This window comes from Haliotis asinina, chromosome 1 (genome assembly GCF_037392515.1).
Source record: "Haliotis asinina isolate JCU_RB_2024 chromosome 1, JCU_Hal_asi_v2, whole genome shotgun sequence".
NCBI lineage: Eukaryota > Metazoa > Mollusca > Gastropoda > Lepetellida > Haliotidae > Haliotis > Haliotis asinina.
In genome coordinates, this window is record NC_090280.1 from 80489579 (window position 1) to 80495751 (window position 6173).

Sequence of the window (6173 nt, forward strand, 5' to 3'; positions counted from 1 at the left end):
CAAACTGTTGAATGAGCTATGCAAATTACTGGATATAGGCAGACTTAGGACTAGCCCTTTTCATCCTGAAACAGCCATGCTGAGCGCATGAATAGTGTCATTGGTCAAACACTCAGGATTTATGGTGACAAGGAACAGGAAAAATGGCCAACACTGTTGCCTAGCATACTAGCTGGCTACAGAATGAGCCCAGCAGTCAGCTCAACAGGTTTCTCTCCTTACTTCATGGTGTTTGGAAGGGAACCTAGGTTGCCAATTGACAATGTGTTGGAACCTCAGAAGCAGGGGCTTCCTGTTCAAACTCGCACTGATCTAAGGCAGTTACTGAGCAATATTGAGATTACCAGAGAAATTGCTCATGAGAATGTGAAAATTGCACAGGAGGCATACAAACAACAATTTGACAAGAAATCAGCAGAACCTCCATACCATGTTGGAGACAGAGTTTGGCTCTATTGTTCAAAGGTGCCAAAAGGGTTAAGCAGAAAACTTTACAAGTCTTGGCAGGGACCATTCTATGTGGTATGGAAATACCCATCACACACGTTTCAGCTACGCAGATGTGGTGATGACAAGTTGATAAGATCACCCATTCATGCCAACAGACTGAAACCATACTTCAGTCCAGATACCCGTCCACTAGCAACCCCGTTGGATTTATCCGACGATGAGGAATTAGATCCTGAGATGATTCCTGATGAGGAGATCATCATGTCAAAACATGACACAGGTACTCCTTCAGATGAAGAGATTTCTGGAGATGAATTCGGTACGGATACACACGAGGTACAAGTTGCATCAGACGATGATGTTCCTGATGTAACTGAGTGCAGTCCTGCAACAGAGGACAAACAGATTGAAGCCATTGAGAAATGTATGTCAGATCGTAAGGGAAAATGGTACAAGGTGCGATATGCAGGTGTCGCAAAACGCGAATGGGTCCAACGGGAATTTCTTCCAGCTGAAATAGTGGAGGATTTCCACATCAGAAAGACGATGAAGGGAAAAACAAAACGGAAGCACAAGTCAAAACGATAGATTCCTAAACATGATGTTCCTAAACTCCGAGTATAAGGTAGCTGCATATATTTTTAAGTCCCGATATTATTATGACACGTGTCAGCTTATATGGGTACCCAAAGTTATGAGAAGTGATATGGAAAAGTCGCGGAAGGACGTGCCCGCGCACACGAGTATTGATGTATATGAAGCAGAGGGACATGCCTGCATTTATGAGAATTGATGTATATGAAGCAGAGGGACATGCCTGCATATATGAGAATTGATGTATATGAAGCAGAGGGACATTCCTGCATTTATGAGAATTGATGTATATGAAGCAGAGGGACATGCCTGCATTTATGAGAATTGATGAATACGAAGCAGAGGGACATGCCTGCATTCGTGGTATATATAAAAGCTCAAAAGAGTCTAGAGATGACTGACACTCTCTAGTGTGGGGTAGATGAACATCTGCCTCAGGTTTCTGAACGATGAGGACAGTCGAAAGACTAACGATGAATTCATTCGGGACGAAGGACGGAGTGTCGAATAATAAGCAGCCGTGAGGGGAAACCCATTCATAAGTGAGTGTGATCGCCAGCCCGTGTAAACCGTGTTGTGTAAAGAATAACTCATTATCTTGACTGTAAGCGTCATTGTTGTACAACGGGATTATCACTAACCTTCATTCCAAAACAAGGCGGGTTCTCTTCTGAATATTCCCTCACTTATTTTTTTCCGGAAATCTTTTCACAAGCACAGTTTTAGTGAGTCGCGGATTTTCCTACTTTTACAAGTCCGCTCAACAAAATGGTTGATGGGAAGGATTCCCCGTTGACAATTGTTCCGAAAGAGAAATGGACTCGGAAACTCGACTTTCTATTGTCTCTCGCTGGTTACAGCGTTGGACTGGGCAATCTGTGGCGATACCCTTACCTCTGTAACAGGAATGGGGGCGGTGCCTTCCTCATCCCGTTCCTAACCTTCCTCATACTATGTGGCTTGCCCCTGTTTTTCCTGGAGCTGTCCGTAGGGCAGTTCTCTGGCAAGAGCGCTCTACACGTGTGGAAAGTGTCCCCATTGTTTGTTGGGATCGGCGTGTCAATGAACGTCGTGAGCGCTATGTGCGCCCTCTACTACAACGTTATCATTGCATGGACCCTCTACTACCCCGCATCTCCACCATCTGTTACCTGAGGGTGTCGGGGTGTTATACCCTTCTCCCTAGGCAATCTGTATTTCCTCCATTCTTTGTCTGGGGATGATGTAGTCAGATGGTATACTCAAGGATAAGTCCCGTTTGGCGTTCAAGTCCTTTTATTTTTGGTATAGTTTTTCACAAACAAAGGTCCTCAAATACTTCCTAGACTCGGGTCTAAACACGACATTAGTTTACAATGTCTTGGAAGAACTTGTAGGTCTCTTACACAACTTCTGATACTTCAAGTTCATCTGAGCCATTCTCTCAATATACGGAGAGAACCTCTCAAGTCAACGGTGGGGCCCAGAATCGCGCACCACTCACCGGACAACTAACAAAATAGAAGTCATGACAATTTAGGCTCCTCCCCCCGAAATAATGTCCTACGTCATACAAAAATGACTCATACCCAATCTTAATAATTAATTACTTTCATTAGTCCCTTTCCGAGACTTTATCGGTACCATCAAATTCTTCCAGTATAAAATATCTTCGTTAATCAACTTTTAGCCATCCATCAACCAAACATTGACATATCTGACAAAATATCAAATAATATTTCAGACTGGTAGGCGCCAGAAGATACTTAAACAAATTATTTCCGATCCTCTGCGTGTCCCTTTTATTGACACACTGACCATTAGTATCCGAATGTCCATTTGCCTAATCATGTATGATCACAAAGTCCTAGTTATATGCTACTTCTGAGAAATTGCCATTTCCCTCGAGAAAAGTGAATCCATAAAATTTGATTACTTGGTCAATGCACTTTCCCAGTACATTGACCCTTCCTAACTTAACTTCAATTATTCCTTATATTTCTATCAAATATTTTATAAACTTTTTAACTCAAAATGTCTTGGTTATATTATATGGTGAATGGTAGCTTATTCTTGCACACTGCACAACATTTACCGGTGTCAGTGCCTCTCTCAACCCCAATTTGACAATATCAAGAAAGTCGAAAAACATGCCATATATGATCATGACAATCTGTCAAATTAATATGTTTACATACTCTGGGTCTGTAAGTTTAGTGGTAATTGGTAATCCATTATGAAAAATTGGTGCCTGGATGTCATATGCTAAAATAGCTAAAATTTCCTCATGGATGTACGAATGAATGAGTTCTGGTATATCCACTTTAATTGAATGCGGGACATCAGATTCCTCCTAAATACCCATTAAATTGAAAAAAAAAATATGGCAAATTGGGACCAATATTCAAGCTGGTTCCGTTTAATCCAGACTGGTCTTTTCCTCTGAGCCGAGCCAGAAACACCAATAACATCCCTAGATTCCATATTATCCCTTATAAATTGATGGGAAACGCTAAAACACGATACCAAGATTCCAAACAAATCACAAGGCCTAACTAATGAAGGCGTACCCTAGGTCAACAACCGGTGACTAGCCAAAGTATACAGCAGAATAGTGCGTATGATAAGCTGCAAAAAAAAAAGCATGCGTCTTACAAGCGGATTTAGAATAATTAGCAATAGTGCCAATTATAGAACAGCACTATTCAAAAAGTGATATACTTTGGGGTACCAACTAGCCAACAAAACCCCCATGTAAGCATACATGGCATTTCAAAGCGCAGAGTCTGATTGCGGCCAAGCAGTTCTATGTACAGTTGCAATCAGACGTAGGAGGTAGGCATATATTCCAAACTTGGAATATTACAACAACCAACCTACAATTAGTTAACTGTTTGGGAATAATACTGATATATTCATATAGGTCATGTTAATTACTAATATACATAAATTTCTAACAGACAAAAGTATACATGAACAGTAATACAAATTCATAAAACATACAATCAAGTTATTAGTAGAATATAATTATTACCTAGGAAGACACTTAGCATGTCTGAGGGTGAGTGTCTCTTTACTTCTAAAACTGTGTCATCTCAATGTTCTCCCGACTTGGAGGAACCTGCAGGTAGATTAATCTAACCGTATCTCTAACCGCAGTAGTTTGTGTAGCTGTATTACAAGGCGGAGGAGCAGAAGGTCGAACCGAGTCATTAACCAGTATCGGTTATCCATAATTTATCAACGTCCTCACATCAAATCGGTCCAACATGTCTCTAAGTGGAAGTAGCACTGGATTTTTATGAAGAATAGGAGCAATGTCATCTGGCACTCAATGGGTTCTCGTATGTTGTAAACATATGTACTGAGACATTTGAACAATAATGATAGGCGACATAATTTGCTCCAAAGCCTATGGGAAATACTAATTGAAGGAGACCAGTTGTAGAACTCATCAAGGTTAGTCACAACATATTGTGTCTCCAACAAAGCCATAATGAAGTAATGGGGTATCAGTGACAACGGCTAGGAAAGTTCAAAGAATCACAGTAGTATTATCCAAGCACAAAACAAAGGTCCTCAAATATTTCCTAGTTTCTGGTCTAAGCACAACATTAGTTTACAACATCCTGGAAGAACTTGTTGGTTTCTTGTACAACTTCTGATACTATAAGTTCATCTGAGCCATTCTCTCAATATACAGAGAGAACCTCTCAAGACAACGGTGGGGCCCAGAATCGCGCACCACTCACCGGACAACTAACAAAATAGAAGTCATGACATTTTAGGCTCCTCCCCCAAAATAATGTCCTACGTCATACGAAAGTGACTCATACCCAATCTTAATAATTAGTTACTTTCATTAGTCCCTTTATTAACTTCATTTGTAGTATACCCTGCTCCTCTCAAATACGCATAGAAGAAGGGCATGAGCCTTTGTTTATATGGTGAATGGTAGCTTATTCTTGCACACTGCACAACATTTACCGGTGTCAGTGCCTCTCTCAACCCCAATTTGACAATATCAAGAAAGTCGAAAAACATGCCATATATGATCATGACAATCTGTCAAATTAATATGTTTACATACTCTGGGTCTGTAAGTTTAGTGGTAATCGGTAATCCATTATGAAAAATTGGTGCCTGGATATCATATGCTAAAATAGCTAAAATTTCCTCATGGATGTACGAATGAATGAGTTCTGGTATATCCACTTTAATTGAATGCGGGACATCAGATTCCTCCTAAATACCCATTAAATTGAAAAAAAAAATATGGCAAATTGGGACCAATATTCAAGCTGGTTCCGTTTAATCCAGACTGGTCTTTTCCTCTGAGCCGAGCCAGAAACACCAATAACATCCCTAGATTCCATATTATCCCTTATAAATTGATGGGAAACGCTAAAACACGATACCAAGATTCCAAACAAATCACAAGGCCTAACTAATGAAGGCGTACCCTAGGTCAACAACCGGTGACTAGCCAAAGTATACAGCAGAATAGTGCGTATGATAAGCTGCAAAAAAAAAAGCATGCGTCTTACAAGCGGATTTAGAATAATTAGCAATAGTGCCGATTATAGAACAGCACTATTCAAAAAGTGATATACTTTGGGGTACCAACTAGCCAACAAAACCCCCATGTAAGCATACATGGCATTTCAAAGCGCAGAGTCTGATTGCGGCCAAGCAGCTCTATGTACAGTTGCAATCAGACGTAGGAGGTAGGCATATATTCCAAACTTGGAATATTACAACAACCAACCTACAATTAGTTAACTGTTTGTGAATAATACTGATATATTCATATAGGTCATGTTAATTACTAATATACATAAATTTCTAACAGACAATAGTATACAGGAACAGTAATACAAATTCATAAAACATACAATCAAGTTATTAGTAGAATATAATTATTACCTAGGAAGACACTTAGCATATCTGAGGGTGAGTGTCTCTTTACTTCTAAAACTGTGTCATCTCAATGTTCTCCCGACTTGGAGGAACCTGCAGGTAGATTAATTTAACCGTATCTCTAACCACAGTAGTTTGTGCAGCTGTATTACAAGGCGGAGGAGCAGAAGGTCTAACCGAGTCATTAACCAGTATCGGTTATCCATAATTTATCAACGTCCTCACATCAA

The 6173-nt window shown here is 40.1% G+C and overlaps 1 pseudogene; it reads left to right on the forward strand.

The window, feature by feature from the left end:
- The first annotated feature begins 1812 nt into the window (after nucleotides 1-1812).
- On the forward strand, nucleotides 1813-2199 carry LOC137276128 (sodium-dependent noradrenaline transporter pseudogene; annotated as a pseudogene).
- The last annotated feature ends 3974 nt before the right edge of the window (nucleotides 2200-6173 follow it).